This window comes from Venturia canescens, chromosome 10 (assembly GCF_019457755.1).
Source record: "Venturia canescens isolate UGA chromosome 10, ASM1945775v1, whole genome shotgun sequence".
In the NCBI taxonomy this organism is placed as follows: domain Eukaryota; kingdom Metazoa; phylum Arthropoda; class Insecta; order Hymenoptera; family Ichneumonidae; genus Venturia; species Venturia canescens.
In genome coordinates, this window is record NC_057430.1 from 7,604,642 (window position 1) to 7,621,489 (window position 16,848).

The 16,848-nt window shown below is 33.7% G+C and overlaps 1 pseudogene; it reads right to left on the reverse strand.

Annotated features, from left to right (window-relative positions):
- Positions 1–12,571: 12,571 nt before the first annotated feature.
- On the reverse strand, positions 12,572–15,262 carry LOC122416764 (bifunctional 3'-phosphoadenosine 5'-phosphosulfate synthase-like; annotated as a pseudogene).
- Between the last annotated feature and the right edge of the window lie 1,586 nt (positions 15,263–16,848).

The following is a 16,848-nucleotide window of genomic DNA, read 5'->3' on the forward strand; positions in this document are numbered from 1 at the left end:
ATATCATTGAAAATAATTAATTTTTCGGAAAAAAATAATGATTAAAGTAATCAAATACGGTTTTTGTCCGATCAACAATGATCGCATTCAAAATCAAAATGACGTAAAAGGAAAAAAACTGTTTGAATCGAATGACGTTTTAAATGTCGTCGAAACAGAAAGTTTAGTGGATGAGTTGACAGTGTTTAACCTTTTGATCCACTTGGTTCGTTTCTCACTTTTCCATGGAGAATGGACTGTGCCCTCTGGGAAATAATAAAATTTTACTGATAATTCAACGTCTCGGCGTCGAAATTGTGCATTAGAGCACTCTCTCGAATGCAACAATATTTTCTCGATCGAGACGTGATAAAAAATAATAATTTTATTTTGTTAAATAATGCGAAAAGTAATAATTCCCATATGCGCCTGTTTCAAATTTCATCTAAAAAGTTATGAAATTGGCCGCATAGTGACACTGTAGACGCTGCGCACGGTCCCTATTTACCTCCATAAACTTGGCCGAACGACTTGCGCTTTTCTAATTTTTTATTAATCATATCTTTAAGTGGTCGTTCAGTAGTCATCAGTACTGTAATTAAAAAGTTTAGTAGTAATTAATTATTTTATAATCGAATAAACAAAATTTGGGTGCAAGTTAGCCGAAATTTTTTTATTTTTTGTTCAAATCGATTAAATCAATGCCTAAATCAATAGAGAATCGTTGAGTGGTCACGAATAATCGAGTTGAATCGTTTAGTAGTCATTAGATTATTGAAAAACTCGAAAAATTTATTTCCCAATCACCGGCTACGTCTAGCCTATTGAAGTAGTTATCATCCAGCCGATTGTATTCTAATAAGTCTCAATGGAAAGAGAATTGTAAAGTGGTAACTAGTAGTATGCTTGAAATATTTAGTAGTAATTAATTACTTCATAATCGAATAAACAAAATTAAACAAAACTTGGGTGCAAGTTAGCCGAAATTTTTTTATTTTTTGTTCAAATCGATTAAATCAATGTCTAAATTAATAGAGAATCGTTGAGTGGTCACGAATAATCGAGTTGAATCGTTTAGTAGTCATTAGATTATTAAAAAACTTGAAAAATTTATTTCCCAATCACCGGCTACGTCTAGCCTATTGAAGTAGGTATCATCCAACCGATTGTATTCTAATAAGTCTCAATCGAAAGAGAATAGTCAAGTGGTAATTAGTAGTATGCTTGAAATCTTTAGTAGTAATTAATTACTTCATAATCGAATAAACAAAATTAAACAAAACTTGGGTGCAAGTTAGCCGAAATTTTTTTATTTTTTGTTCAAATCGATTAAATCAATGTCTAAATTAATAGAGAATCGTTGAGTGGTCACGAATAATCGAGTTGAATCGTTTAGTAGTCATTAGATTATTAAAAAACTTGAAAAATTTATTTCCCAATCACCGGCTACGTCTAGCCTATTGAAGTAGTTATTACCCAACCGATTATATTCTAATAAGTCTCAATCGAAAGAGAATTGTAAAGTGGTAATTAGTAGTATGCTTGAAATGTTTAGTGGTAATTAATTACTTCATAATCGAATAAACAAATTGTGGGTGCAAGTTAGCCGAAATTTTTCTATTCTTTGTTCAAATCGATTAAATCAATGGCTAAATCAATAGAGAATCGTTCAGTGGTCGCGAATAATCAAGTTGTATCGTTTAGTAGTCATTAAATTATCAAATAACTTTAAAGAACTATTTTTGGACAGTCAGCTATATATCTAGCCAGTCGATAATAGCAGAGTACGTCTGGATGGTCTGGATTCTAAGCCTCCCATTGGCCGATACGGAATCCAGAGGCCAGGTGAGACCGGCCATCTCCATTGAAGCCGCAAAGAAGGAAAGGAGAGAAGATGCAGAGTGAGCAGGTGAACAGCATGCGGTATGGTGAGCTCGGAGCATATTGAAGAAATTAAAGAAGTGTTTGGAAGCGAAAGGTAATAACCAAGTTAAAAAATATATATTTTTAGAGAATTACGTTGATTATTCTATTATTTTCACCTTTGCGGTGAGTGAAAGGGTTATTGAAAAACACAATTTTCAAACCACATACATACTCCGAAAATATAAATGGAGCATCGTCGTCATTTTGTTGACATTATTAAGCATAGGAATTAATATACCGATAAATATAGCTACGTTATACTTATTGAATGCAAAGACTAAAATAACAAATTTGATTCTGGGATTTTTTCATAAAAAGAATCGACTTCGTAACTTAAATTCTATTCATGCATACGAATATACTAATTATATTCGACTTTTCCTCTACTTGTGGTATCAATTTCAGAATGAACTTTATCAGTTATATGAAATAGTCGTTAGCTAATGTTTAATAAAAAAATTTTCTTGTAGTCTTTTGCAATCGAATACTTTTACGTTACACAGTATGAATCTTTAGTAATTAATTGCGACAAATACCCAATTAGAATGAAAAATTATAAAAAACCCTCGTAAAGGAAAAGATGTAAACACAGCGGCTCTCACTTTTTATTCATCTTTTGTTACACAGGTTAATTTGAAGATTTCTCCGATCAAGGGGTCCATTCTCTGACAATTCTGGTGAGTATTTACAGCGAGCGAATCCTAACCTCAAAATTTACAATAATTCGATCTCATTAAGTTATTTCATAATTGATGCACTTTGTAACTGATTGTGAATCTTTAGATAAGTTAAAAAATACATTTCAAATATATACTTCATAATTCGAAGTAGTTTCTAATTGAAATCTCTGCTTTCTCATTAAGGTTACAAAAAAGTAATGAAAAACAAATATGTATATCACTCGTTAGTTAAGGTCGATTTTGATGATAAAATTCAATATGAATTTAATGTTTCTATCTTTATGATTCACTGGTGTAGCGTGAAATAGGAAATTTTTCTGAATAAAATCCTTTGAAGATCTGTGATTGACGCTATTACTGGATTTCAATAAATATTCCAATTTGTTAATGGTGACTCTTTTGAAATTATTTTTCAGATCATCCATTTACACCTACTGAAAAAACTGGATCGATATTGTCAAATATGAATGAAAAGTTACAGTGCATGGAATCAACAATGGGCTCAACAAATCCAAAATCACACATGAAGACCAGTTATGCCGAATGGAATCAGTGGGATTTAAAATATCATACCCATGTTAGATACAAAGGTAAGAATAATTATTTCATGAACTTGCTGATTAATAATGGTCATCTTTAAGGAATAATGCTCCATTGAAATGCATACTACTTATTTATTTTTTAAATTATATCATCATTTTTGTTATGAACAAATAAGTTTTCAATATGGTAGAATTGGGATTAACGATGAAGTGTAATTTTGAATAAAGATAATATGCCGTTTTAAAAAAGAACGAATGATATAACTGATATCTCTTGGATGCTCAAATCCATTAGAGGCAGTTAAATTTCAGAATTACTTATGAATGATGCGTATTATGGTCTGGAATTATTTTATTATAACACCAAAGTCAAATATTTTGGTGAATAATGTACGTATAATTCAGCATCGCGGCATTTAACTGATGCTTGTTTTAATGCACAATAGAATGTATAAATTGTGACTATAGACCTTCTATAGACTTATAAACAGTAGAGCGCATGTCACTTTTTTCAGCTTTTTCAATCTGCTCTGGCGAGATATCTAATAGTTTTCGTTATTATTTAATCCTATTTTTTCAATAACTCACGTTTACCTAGATGAGAGTGATTTTTATGGAAGCTAAGCGTTATTTCAAGATAATGTGCAAAAGTTACACGAGCTAGCACAAAATTTTAGCTTTAGCTTGCTTATTAATCAAATATGAGCAATTTTAAAGATAAGCACACTAGTGGATTTTTCTGTTTTTTTTTTGGAAAATAAAAAAATATATAGAACATTTTGTCTCACATCTCCATCATACCGGTTGCATGCATTGAAATTTCACGCGTGTTGCAAGGTGTTATGTTTGCTTCATGAAAAAAAATGCTCAGAGTTTTTTGAGCAAGTATTCGAATTTTCGTAATTTGTCTTTTCATTAATAAATATTCTCATTTTGATGAAAAAAATAAAATACTTTTATAACGTTCGTTTGTGTAGTAGTGTATTAAGAATAGAAATAAAAAAAAAAGGTATAGCCACCAAAACAAACGTGGCCACAGCGTGAACCAGCAGTAGAGACATTGATAAACAATAAAGGCACAACGCTCCCGCGCTTTCGACTCCTTACAATGTATTGACTCGGTTGCAGCGCGAATCAGTAGTAGAGACATTTATGAACAATAGAGTCATAACTGTTGTGTTTTGATTCCTTACACTTACAATCAACTAAATTTTCGTTCATTTCGTGGATAATTATTATTCAAAGTGTATAACCCTTGTGAATTACTTGAAATTTTTTTTTTTTTTTCAAGACACATGTTTTCACACGGATGTTAAAAAACAATTTCACATTGTTACTTCGGATTGAGTCTGATGAACAATCGAAATGTAGCAACAGTTGTGAGTTGATCACCAATTCGGCATCTGGCATTAGTTTTTTGAGGTATGCGTGATTGAAATACATAAAATTGTAAAATCTATATGACGTCATAAATTTGTTCAATTTTATTCAGATATAATTTTTGATATTCAATTATTCATTCTTTTCTTGGAAGATTTGTGTTGCTTCATGGATATTAAAACGATTTCACGTCATTTTCCAAAATTGAGCTTGCAGCACATCCCAGCCACAACAATTGCAATCTGCCATTATTCGCTTTACATATGCAAGAACATAATTGAAAAAACTAACTTATCGATATTGCCTAATGAAAGCTTGTCTCTCTTGAATTGGAATCTATTTTCATTCTCAAGGTTTTTTTTCACATGAAGGTCAAAACATCTTGACATCTTTTTGCAATGTTAAGTCCGATGCGTGTCTCAACTATGGTGACGATTAAAAGTTGTTATCAAGAAAACGATTCGTACCATTGATTTGAGGTATCTGATATTTCAGTTTAACAAATTAACGTCACTTTTTAGAATTGAGCTTACAGCACATTCCAGCCCCAACCAATTACAGAGTGTTTTATCAAGCAGCTTTGAAATCTGACATTTTTCGCTTTGAATATGCAAGGACATAATAGAAAAAACTAACTTATCAATGTTGCCTAATGAAAGCTTGTCTCACTTGAACTGCAATCTATTTTCTTTCTCAGGTATTATTTCACATGGAGGTCAAAACACCTTGACGCATTTGTTCAAAGTCAGGTCCGTTGAGTGTCTCAACTGTGGTGACGATTAAAAGTTATCAAGAAAACGCTTTGCAATCTAACAACATTGACTTGAGGTAATTTTAGTTGAACAAATTAACCAATTATCATTGTGTCATTAAAATATTTTTGCTGATCTTCAAGTATATTGAATATTTTTCAAAATTAGTATAACAACATTGGGTCGCATTCCCACTTCTCAAAAAATGATTTTAAAAATAATTATTATTTGCTATTCATGATCGTTTTCATTTCAAATACTTAAACAGCATTTTGCAAATCGTATGGCAAAATTCTAAGTCATTAAAGTTTATAGCCTGCCAGCTGAAAAAAGTACTGCTTCTGCGATTGCTCATAATTGACTATTTGAAAACGAAATCACTGCAACTGGTTAGAGATATTTTACACATACGTTCCAAATGGTCATACTGATAAAATTTCAATTCTATATTCAAATTTATCTTAGTTTATAAAAGCTCTTATTTTAAATATGTATTCTACACGAAAAATCAGTTCATACCACAAACGATAAATAAACATCATGTACTTGAAAATTCATTAAAGATTTGAAAAGTATAACCAACGCAATAAAATGAAGCTTTATGACCACCAACTAAAAACTAATGCAATTTTTTTCGTTGAAAAAGTTTATGACAATTTTTAGGAAATTATAACTTTTTGTTCGAGGGAAGCACTTGCAAGGGTTACAATTCCTAAGTGTAACTGTTACGATTTTTTCCTATGATGTAATTATAAATTTTGCAGTTTCGTAAAGAGAAGAAATGAATATCATTGTAATTACATATGCAACTTAAACGTTGAACTTTTTGACTTTTCAGTTTCATGTGTTGAGAAATGAGTTTGTTCATTCGTAAGGTAATTAATAATATTGGTAATGTTTCGAAAATTGTTACAGATTATGGAACGATTATGGATCACTACCTCTAGACGCGGCTCATAAATGTCGTATCAACGATATATATATATATATACCTCGACACTGATGTTTTAAAATTGATCGAACCTTCTTGCCATTGACGTAAAGTATGTATTGAAAACAACAGATTAAATATTTTACTAGAAACTTAGAATAAGCTCACGACAGCGAAACCGTAAATGAAAATAAAAGGGGCTTTTTGGGGTACATTGATGTGTAAATCAATACATTTTTCAATGAGGCCCATCCGAAATGAAATGATTACTCTCTGTGTTAAGGCGTAAATCGTGTTGAACAGATTTCCACGAATTTGAAATTCTATAATTTCCACAACATAATTGTCAAAATTGAAATCAAATGATTACTCTATAAACACTTCAAAACAAAACAAAATAGAGAAAATTGCCGTAGATCGGATTATTTTCGACAACATTAACATCTGATTTATTCGTTTGAACGAAAAATTTGTTATCACCTCTATTTTTATTGTCGCAGGGAAATCATGCCTCGCCCTCCGAAAGTTGCTAAAGACGATGCTATAAACGTGGTTAAAAATTTCATCCAATATTTTACAACCGACCAGCTCCCAAAATATACTTCGCAAGTATGGAAGGATATGAGTGCAGAACTCAAAGGTGTATGGACTCCCCATGAAGTTTACACGGCCGTTCGAGAAGACCGACGAGAAATTTTGAGTACGGCGAGAGAAATAATGGGCATCATCGTCGTCAAAAATGATTCGAAAAAAATTGTTGAATCAGAATCAGATCGCGAAGAAGATTCAGTTGACTTGAATAATACTTGTTCAGCATCATTCAAAAAATTTGATCTATATCTAAATGAGGAAGATTGGGATGCAATTAAGCCACATGGGAAAGTTCAGTACAAGGGCCAAGCCAAATATATTTTAACCCCGTGGGTATGGTCGAATACAATAAGTACAGCTCTGTGGCAGCAGCTCAAGATTCCATGTGCTTTCTCGTTTAAACGAGCAGACGTTTCCTTGTCTTCCGACGAAAGTACCTTTACAATATCGATACCTGGATCGTGCCTAAGTAAAAGATGTGGTAATACCATCACTTTAACGGGCGAAAAACGTTCTGCTCAAGATGGTCTAACACTTTGTGTAGAAACTCATGACACTCGCGGAAAAATTCACGAAAATAAAAAAAGACCATTGAATGGAAAACGGAGAAGAGAAGTGCAACAGGAATTAAAAGCAGAAGGCTGCAAAAGATGGCAAAATAAACAAGCACGCCTACTCATGAACGAGGGTGACCCTGAACCTCCGATCCTCCCGAAACAAAGTACTCTGAGAAACGCGAATAAGGATAGAATCAACGCCGAGCTCAATGTGAAGCCAGAAGATGGAAGAGATCTTGTACGGACAATCGAAGATTTATCTCTAACAGAAGAATTCAAAGGGCTCATACACAATACCGGTTCGAAACCCTTTTACGTTTTTTACAGCTCGCCTGCCCAAATGCATGCATACAAAAAGTTTTGTCGTTTGAACCGAAAAAAAGCTACAATCATTCTAGATGCAACGGGAGGCATTGTAAAAAAATTGTTACGTTCTGATGATCAGTTCAGCGGGCATATATTTCTATATTCGATAGTCATAAATTTTGAAAATACGACATTGGCTGTCCATCAGATGTTGTCCGAAACGCATGAAACAGACATCATAATTTACTGGCTGCTGCAGTGGAATCGTAGAGGTGCCCCTGTACCGAATGAAACAATTACAGATTACTCCCGAGCTCTGATTGCTGCCTTGTGTCACGTGTATAATAATATCTCGATAAAGGTATATGTTGAAGTGTTGTTCACAATGGCTGCTAATCCCAACCAACCTCACTTCATCAAAATAGTAACGTTTATCAGAATCGACGTTGCACACTTGATTCACATGGTTTGTCGTTGGAAATGTTTCCAATCACTCCGGCAAAGGTGTATCAAAGAGTTTTTTGTTCGCTGTGTTTCCCTCATGATTGAGGCACAGTCGATTGCTGAATTTGGACAGGTTTTTTATCTCACATGTGTAGTAGGTCTCCAGCCATATGAAGATTCTGAAATCGATATTGACAGCATAGAAAACACTAAAAACGCCAGAGAAACATTGGAAACGTTCATTGCTGATCGTAAAATCGCGGTTGACTTTGAAGTCGCTGAAATGCAAAACGGAGACGAGGAAATCGAAAGCACGTTTTCTGATGGTTCCGGTCCAAGTGAAAAAATCGACGATCCAGACCACGTCAATGAATCGAATACTCTCGTGGAATGGTTGACGCAGCATTTGGAACGCGCAAAAATCATAACTCGTGAGGGGAAGAATCTGAACCCATTTTACTTACCCGATTTCATTGATCAACTATTTTTATTGGCAAAAGAATTTCCAGTATGGTCAAATGCGGCTATCCCGAACAACGTTGGACGAGCCAGCTCAGCGTATGCAGAAGGGCATTTCAACGATGTCAAAACAAGAGTTTTTAAAAATACATCTTTACCGATTCGAGCCGATAAATTTATCAAAATTCATCTTCGAGACATCATCGGCGAAACTCTGCTCTTCTCTTCGAAGCTTATTCACTTTGATCAAAAACAGCATCTTTCAGCTAATTTACAATTACAGAAGATGATTAATGTGGGAAATACTAATAGCGCTGAATCGACTTACAATCAACGAAAAAAAGAAAAAAGAATGATTTTGAACACGATCGATCCGGACTTGATGGCCCAAGAAAACTGGCGAGCAAAAGCCTCGAATGAAAATGTTGACAATCATATTTCGAGTGAGGATTCAGTTGACGACTGTACAGAGTCTTCAGAATTACCAATATTGGAGATTTCTCAAATTCTCTCTGTACTTGAAAACAGTGACATCAATCCTCCAGCAGAATTAACATCAAATTACAACACATCGATGTACAATGGGGAACTTTCTGATCATTCATACTGCAGAAATCCGGAATCAGAAATATCGCACGATGAAATAAATTCTATGGACAAGACGTGTGACATCGTAAGCGCATCGAAAACTACGATAGAAGACTCATTGTTGGAAACTGATTCCATTCCGCAAGCAAACGATCATGGTCAAACACCTCAAGTCGATCTGAATTATTGCACCAACGAAATACAATCGAAATCTGAATCAAGCAAATATTTCAAGCCGTATCCGGAAATTCGGCAAATGAATCTTCTTACTTCTACGACGAGAAAACCCGTTCTGTTACCGAACGGCTCGCTGAGTAAAACACCATTGACCATCAAAAGTAAAGAAGTTTTCATAAAATCAACATGTGCTTTCGATTCGCTCGTGCATGCTCTCATGATTGGTGCTCTGGATGACTGCAACTACGCAGCTATGATTGAAACTTGTACGAACGAAATATTGAGGTTTGCCCAGAAGCTAATGATCACAGGAGTCACGAAGGAAGTTCTTAAAGACAGAGGAGTGCTTCTGGATCTATTGGGATACTCGTGCAAGTCCGAAATTACTACAGAAAGACGAATCCTTTCGTATTCCATGGATGCTACAGACAGCATCTCAAATCTCGTGAAAAAAACTCTCGAGACATGTCCGAGTGTGTACGTGGAAGAGGATTGCTCCAAATGCGGTGTTCAAACTTCTTCATTGCCATTTCTGTCTCCGAATCATCGAAAAATTAGAAACAACATCGCAAATCTGCAGGATGCATTAGATTTTTTTCCGGAGATTTACAATGTCCATTGCAAGAGATGCGAAGGAGGGGCGACTTTACATAACAAGCTGAATTTTCATTTACTGATTGACATGGACATTCGTAGGATCACAGCTTCGGGCGTTTCCAAGGAAGGGCTGCGGTGCAAGTTAGCGAACGTTCCAACAACCCTATCTCTTCGAATCTCAAACGAATTACGAGTTATATATAGGTTAGTTCATTTGTCTTTCGATGTAAAAAAAAAAATAAATTATATATAAGATCCTATTATTACCAATTGTAGGTGTGTCGATATCGTGACAAAATATAAGACTAGGATTTTCATTTGAAAGGAAAAAAATTACCATAAAACACAGTTGCAATCTAGAACTTGAATCTTTAAAAATTTGTAATCCAAAATTGAATATGTATTTATTATTTGTTGCTAATCGATAAATACTCCTTTTCAGGCTAATCGCAGTAGTATCATTTTCTTCTAACCACTTCGTTGCACATTGTCGACGTGCGAGTGGGACGTGGCAACAATTTAACGATCTCGTTAAAGAAATAACAAACTCCAAAATGAATGAAGAAATTGAACCGCATCTAGCTGTTTACATAAAACAGCATTAACAGCAATCTATTTAAGGTGAGTTTTGATAGAAAAAAAATTACAGTTTTGTTAAATTCAAATCGTCTTTAAATGCTTGCTAATATTGTGCTGCGTCGTAGTTTTTTAAATGTCAAAAAAATATAGATTCTGTTTAAAGAGCTCTCAAATTCGATGTTCTCGAAATATACGGTAAATTTTTGCTCATTTTTCCACATTATTTTGCATTTGTTTGAATAAACTCAATCTCCACAACTGTATATCCTTGAAAAATCTCTACAACTGCCGTCTTTGAAAAATAGATGTTTCACAGTTGGCAGTTTTTGTTAATTACGAAAAAGTAGGGGAAAAAAAATTAAAAAATTGTCTCAAAACATAAAATATTGGTGATTTTCGTATTTTCCTCTTAAATATTTTTTCTTCTGTTATACAGTGTTCTTATTAAAACATGGAATCTGTAGGAAGGTACGGGGAGCTGGTTTCTTATGCTGTACGTTTTACTCTTTCTTTATCTGGACGTGACCGTCCCCCTCAGGATACATCGCTCCATTGACGACAACTCTGAAAAAGCAATGCAATTGCAGTTCAAACGAAGATAACTTCTAGAGTTCCAAGCACTTATATTGATATTCGCTGTCGTACTGCAACGAACGCTGCCTCATTTTTGAAAGAGCTTTTTTACGATACTTTTATCTTTCCGGTATCATTCTATCAAAGGCATCCTTTCAGCGAGTTTTTTTTTATAGTCAATCTATGTCAATTCCCTTATTTCCGCGATCGAATGAGTGCACATATATTGTGCATATGCAAAATTCTTCAGATCAGAATATACAGAACTATAGCAAGATGATTCTAGTAAAATTCAAGTTATACTGGTAATGCTATCACGTCCTGATCTCTGTGACTCGAGCGCCGAGGTAAATTTAGCGACTGCGTTGATAATGTACGATAATTAAATTTGTACTAGTTTTATTCGTGCTGTAAATGGTTAAAAAAAAAAAAGAAAAAAACATAAAACGAGGTTCGTAGCGAAAACCTCGTTCGAATTTCGAAAGAAGTGTAAGCATATAATTTGCTTATTGGAAAAATTTTTCCAAACAGTTTAAAAAGCAAATGAAAAAAAAAATCATCGTGAAACACTTTTTTTCATTGTTTACGAGGATCTATTGATATGACCACGCTTCAAACGTTATAACCTAAATCGACATGAGAACTTGAGATTCACTTCAATTCAAATTGGAATTTGTAAAGGTATAGATTTCTTACGAATTGTATGAATCTTTAGAGAGAAAACACCATCTTTATAACAATACTGAATATATATGTATGTATATATGTATATACTGAAGTTGATTTTTGCTTGAAATGATATTCGAAAAATATTTGGATTTAAAAAATACAAATTATTTTGTTTTTTCTTTCACACAATCGCAGGTACAAAATTTGTGTGCGGTTAGTAGACATTATTGAATATCGGTGAAAAAAAATTTATAAAGCATTCAATGTTTTCTTCGTGGTACAAAATAAAGCCTGAGCGAATTCACAAGAAAGAATATATGGAATAGCTCGAAAAATTACTGTGAAATAATATTCGCCAAAATTTCGATCCTGGTCGCACTCGAAACTTTGAAGACGAATACTTTCTACAGTAACTGTGTAAAAAAGGGTTTTTATCCAATTCTTTTTTCAATGTAATGTAACTTTAATACGATAATAAAAATATTTTAAATATCAAACAAGTTTACATTTTTTTCCTAATTTTTTAAAGAAAAGAATGAATGAAGGAAAAGAGTATTTTCCTTTTCAAGATTCACGTAATAACGATTCTCACCCTTCCAAGTTGTCATCCTTTGATGTTATATCAATTATTTCATTACTTTTCATTCTTAATTCGTGATATCACCTAGGAAAGTTATTTATAAAAGTCTTTAGATTGATTTATCTCAACAACGGTGGCTCTGAATAAAAATGCCCCAGGAGTTTTTACTGCAAAAACTCAGTGCATCATTTTTTCAAGATGTCAGTAAAATTTACACTCGTGGTTGACCTCCACAAATGATAAACGTAAAGGCTAAGCGAATCGTGTATGTAAGTTTGGTTTAATATTATAAGAGATAGACATATTTCTACACAGTACATTTATACTTTTTCTAATACTTTGATTTGAGTATGTGCATATATGAGAATTAAGCTATCTTTGTACAAGATACATTAGTCACGTGCTAGAGTATTTGCAAAAATCATAAATAACATATGAATATGATAAAATTTTTATCATAACATCATTAATCGTCATTAAACATCATTAATAACATTTTGCACATGTAATAACGATAAGAATAAAATATGGGGTAGAAGAATGTAAAATAGTTGATTGCGTGATAAACATATTCGACGAAGCAGCCACTCGTTGCTTCCTCGTTTTTATACAATTCAATAAATCATTTTTTCTTCTCCTGCGTCAATTTTTGTCCACATTCTGGTAATATTCTGCAAGGACCTGCCAAGCTTTGGGAGCCACAAAACCGTCCGGAGGAACTTCGCCGGACCTTGCCAAACCTAAAAAATGTTTTATTTTTTAGACATTTTAATGCAAACAATAAATATGATTGATTGTATCCGCTCTTTAAGAATGTTTTGATATTTCGAACAATTCTTCTCATTTTTCGTTTTTGTCTGCTTATCTAGTTGATTTCCAAAAGTTCAAACTCACCGCACATCCTCGTGCCAGATATGAAATCAAAATCTCGCCGACGCTCGAGCCCGAAAAACGATATTCGCTTGTTTTTTGTGTCATAGGATGCTACTTTGAATGGAATTATTTCTAGTGTTTAAATTCCACGAGCCATTGACAATACTCTTGCAGTGTGCGACGGATCGTACAGATTTCCATCGGGTGTCATATTATTATCGGGATGAGAAATTCCAGCCGAATCTCGATGAAAAAATGTGCTCCTGCGTTCATTCGAACTTTCGCGTGCCATTGAACCTGCGAATAGAGGTGAAAAATCTGTATTTAATTGAAATTTGATATTCTTTTGATTTTTTTACTACAATTTCGATATATTTTCTTCATTTTTTATCCATCAGATGAACATGGAATGGTTTTTTTTTTTCAATTTTACCTCCACAAGACCCGCGTACATTATTGGACTTGTAAAAATGGCCAAAAGTGTTGATTTGGCGTCCAATATTCTTTCTTCGAGAACAGCTTTATTGTGTTGACGAATTTTCGTCAGCAGAGGCAAGTCGTCGTCTTTTGTTCAACCACCGAGTGGATGCAAAAGCAAAATTGGGTTTTTGAAGCCACGATCGCTCAGCAAACGTTCTCGAGTATCCTTAATAATGAAAATAGTGACGGAACAAAAAATAATGTAATGAATATTCACACATTTATTAATGGTAATAATTTTTGTTCTATACGAGCTGCAGCGTTCCGAGAAAAATGTTGAATAAAATATCAAAATCAAAGATTCTTTTGAGTACAATTCTTGTTTAAAAATTCTTTTTTTCTCTCTTTATGGACTGTCGAAAAACATTTTGTGAAAAACGAAAATGATCGATAGATTTGAAAGTTAAAATTTTTCAGATTCTCGTTCAATTGTGCAGTTATGGAATACAATTGAAATGCTTGTAGCAACGTTACAAAATAATTTACTTGCGTTCATCAGCAAAACGTGTTCATTATGAATAGGATTTCTAAGCTGGAAGGCAAAGACCGCGTCGGCTTTCATTTCCTTGAATTTCAATCGCATTTGACGTATTTCGTTGGGAGTGAGTCTGTACTCGTCAACTTCATCGTGCCATTTGATTTTCTCGAGTACTTCGACGTCACCATCGACTAGCCAATCGCTAGATTTGCAGATAATTTTGACGTACGGATGCCGCTGATCGATTGTGTCAAATTGGCGAGCGCATCTTTCCTCTTTCCGATGATCGTAAAATTCTGGTTTTCTCAAAATAGCTAAAGATTTACCAGCGTATCAAAGGGTTATAGCAGAAAACTTTCCAAACAATTTTTATTCGCAGTGCTTATCGCCAATACTATTGGCACAGATTGGTTCACTTCTGTTCCTTTGTTGCTCAAATATCTCAAATGTTGAGTTCACAGGAATTGGTCTTCTCACATGAAAACAGTCAAGAGAGCTGCCCAACCTGAAAAAAAATTTCAAACCCCAAAAATCATTGAATTTTTGCTATTTTCGTTGCAAATAAACGTTTAGAATTTTGACTCAACAAAAATAATGAATTGAAGGAGAAATAAAAAGAACAAACCTTCTTTCAAAATTTGTAGCCATTGTACATTGGTTTTTGTAGTGCTCTATCAGATCGCTCAAACTATCAAATATCTCACCCCCACCAACGCCGTATTTCAGATGCTGAACTTACTGATCTTCCCACGTGCGATGAGATGGTCAATTGAGGAAATCGTCGTTTATGAAATATTCAAAACAGCGATAGAATGCTTTCGAACTTGAGATCATATAACATGAGTAACAAGATCATCAGTCCTGACCGATAAAACAACGTCTCCTGGTTAGCTCTTCGATTCGCACGAGAAACGATCCGTTTTTTCCTCGCTCGAACATCAAACTTTCGGCTTCTTAGGCGGATGAATGTCCATGGCACCACCTTTCGGTTGTTGGATCCGCACAATCAAGAGGATACTTTAATTCAATAACTTGACCGTTTTTTTATTCTCTCAATTGTCTACCATTTTCCATGTAAAACTGGGCGAGCTCCGAGAGTGTGGCAAATTTTTCACCTCCATAATAAAGATCGTAAAATAATCATCAGCGTTCTGAATCTTAATATGAGTCACTTCACTGTTTCACCTGTAAATAACGCGAATCTTATTATTTCACTTTTTTATTCACCCCAACAAACATATTATCCGTGCTTAAAATATTTTTCTTAACTAACGAACAGTGTAAAGTCACCGGGATTCAAAGAGCTTGGACGTCCCAGAAAGGAACTGTCGTAACCACGTGTTCCATCAAAAGTCGCCACGTTGGGATGAAACAATGTGTATGACTGGCTAAACTCCGCCGACTGGTCACAAATAGTTTTTCGCAGTTATTAAATAATCTATTGACTACTAAACATTACAACGCAATTATTTGTGACCACCTAACGATTCTACATCGATTTAGCTTCAGGTTTAAATGATTGAATGGAAAATGAAAATTGTTCGGCCAACTTTGCTTTAATTCTATTTATTTAATTAAGAATGAGGAGTGACCACTAAATATTTAAATTATGCCACTAATCACCACCTAAAGATTATCTTTAGTTTAAAATTAATTAGAATGCGATTGGTTAATTAAAAACTTATTTGCCCGGCTAAATCCCACCGACTGGTCGACTTTGTCCCTGCCAACTGGTCTCTAGTTTTTTCAAATTATCAAATAATTCAATGACTACTCAACGATAAAACTTGATTATTCATGACCACTGAACGATTTTCTATCAATTTAGCCATTGATTATAATCGATTTGAACAAAAAATAAAAAAATTTCGGCTAACTTGCACCCAAATTTTGTTTAATTTTGTTTATTCGATTATGAAGTAATTAATTACTACTAAACATTTCAAGCATACTACTAATTACCACTTGACAATTCTCTTTCGATTGAGATTTATTAGAATACAATCGGTTGGATGATACCTACTTCAATAGGCTAGACGTAGCCGGTGATTGGGAAATAAATTTTTCAAGTTTTTTAATAATCTAATGACTACTAAACGATTCAACTCGATTATTCGTGACCACTCAACGATTCTCTATTAATTTAGACATTGATTTAATCGATTTGAACAAAAAATAAAAAAATTTCGGCTAACTTGCACCCAAGTTTTGTTTAATTTTGTTTATTCGATTATGAAGTAATTAATTACTACTAAAGATTTCAAGCATACTACTAATTACCACTTTACAATTCTCTTTCGATTGAGACTTATTAGAATATAATCGGTTGGGTAATAACTACTTCAATAGGCTAGACGTAGCCGGTGATTGGGAAATAAATTTTTCGAGTTTTTCAATAATCTAATGACTACTAAACGATTCAACTCGATTATTCGTGACCACTCAACGATTCTCTATTGATTTAGGCATTGATTTAATCGATTTGAACAAAAAATAAAAAAATTTCGGCTAACTTGCACCCAAATTTTGTTTATGCGATTATAAAATAATTAATTACTACTAAACTTTTTAATTACAGTACTGATGACTACTAAACGACCACTTAAAGATATGATTAATAAAAAATTAGAAAAGCGCAAATCATTCGGCCAAGTTTATGGAGGTTCCCTATTTGTTCTTTTCCGAATTTGATTTTAGTACTAGGACT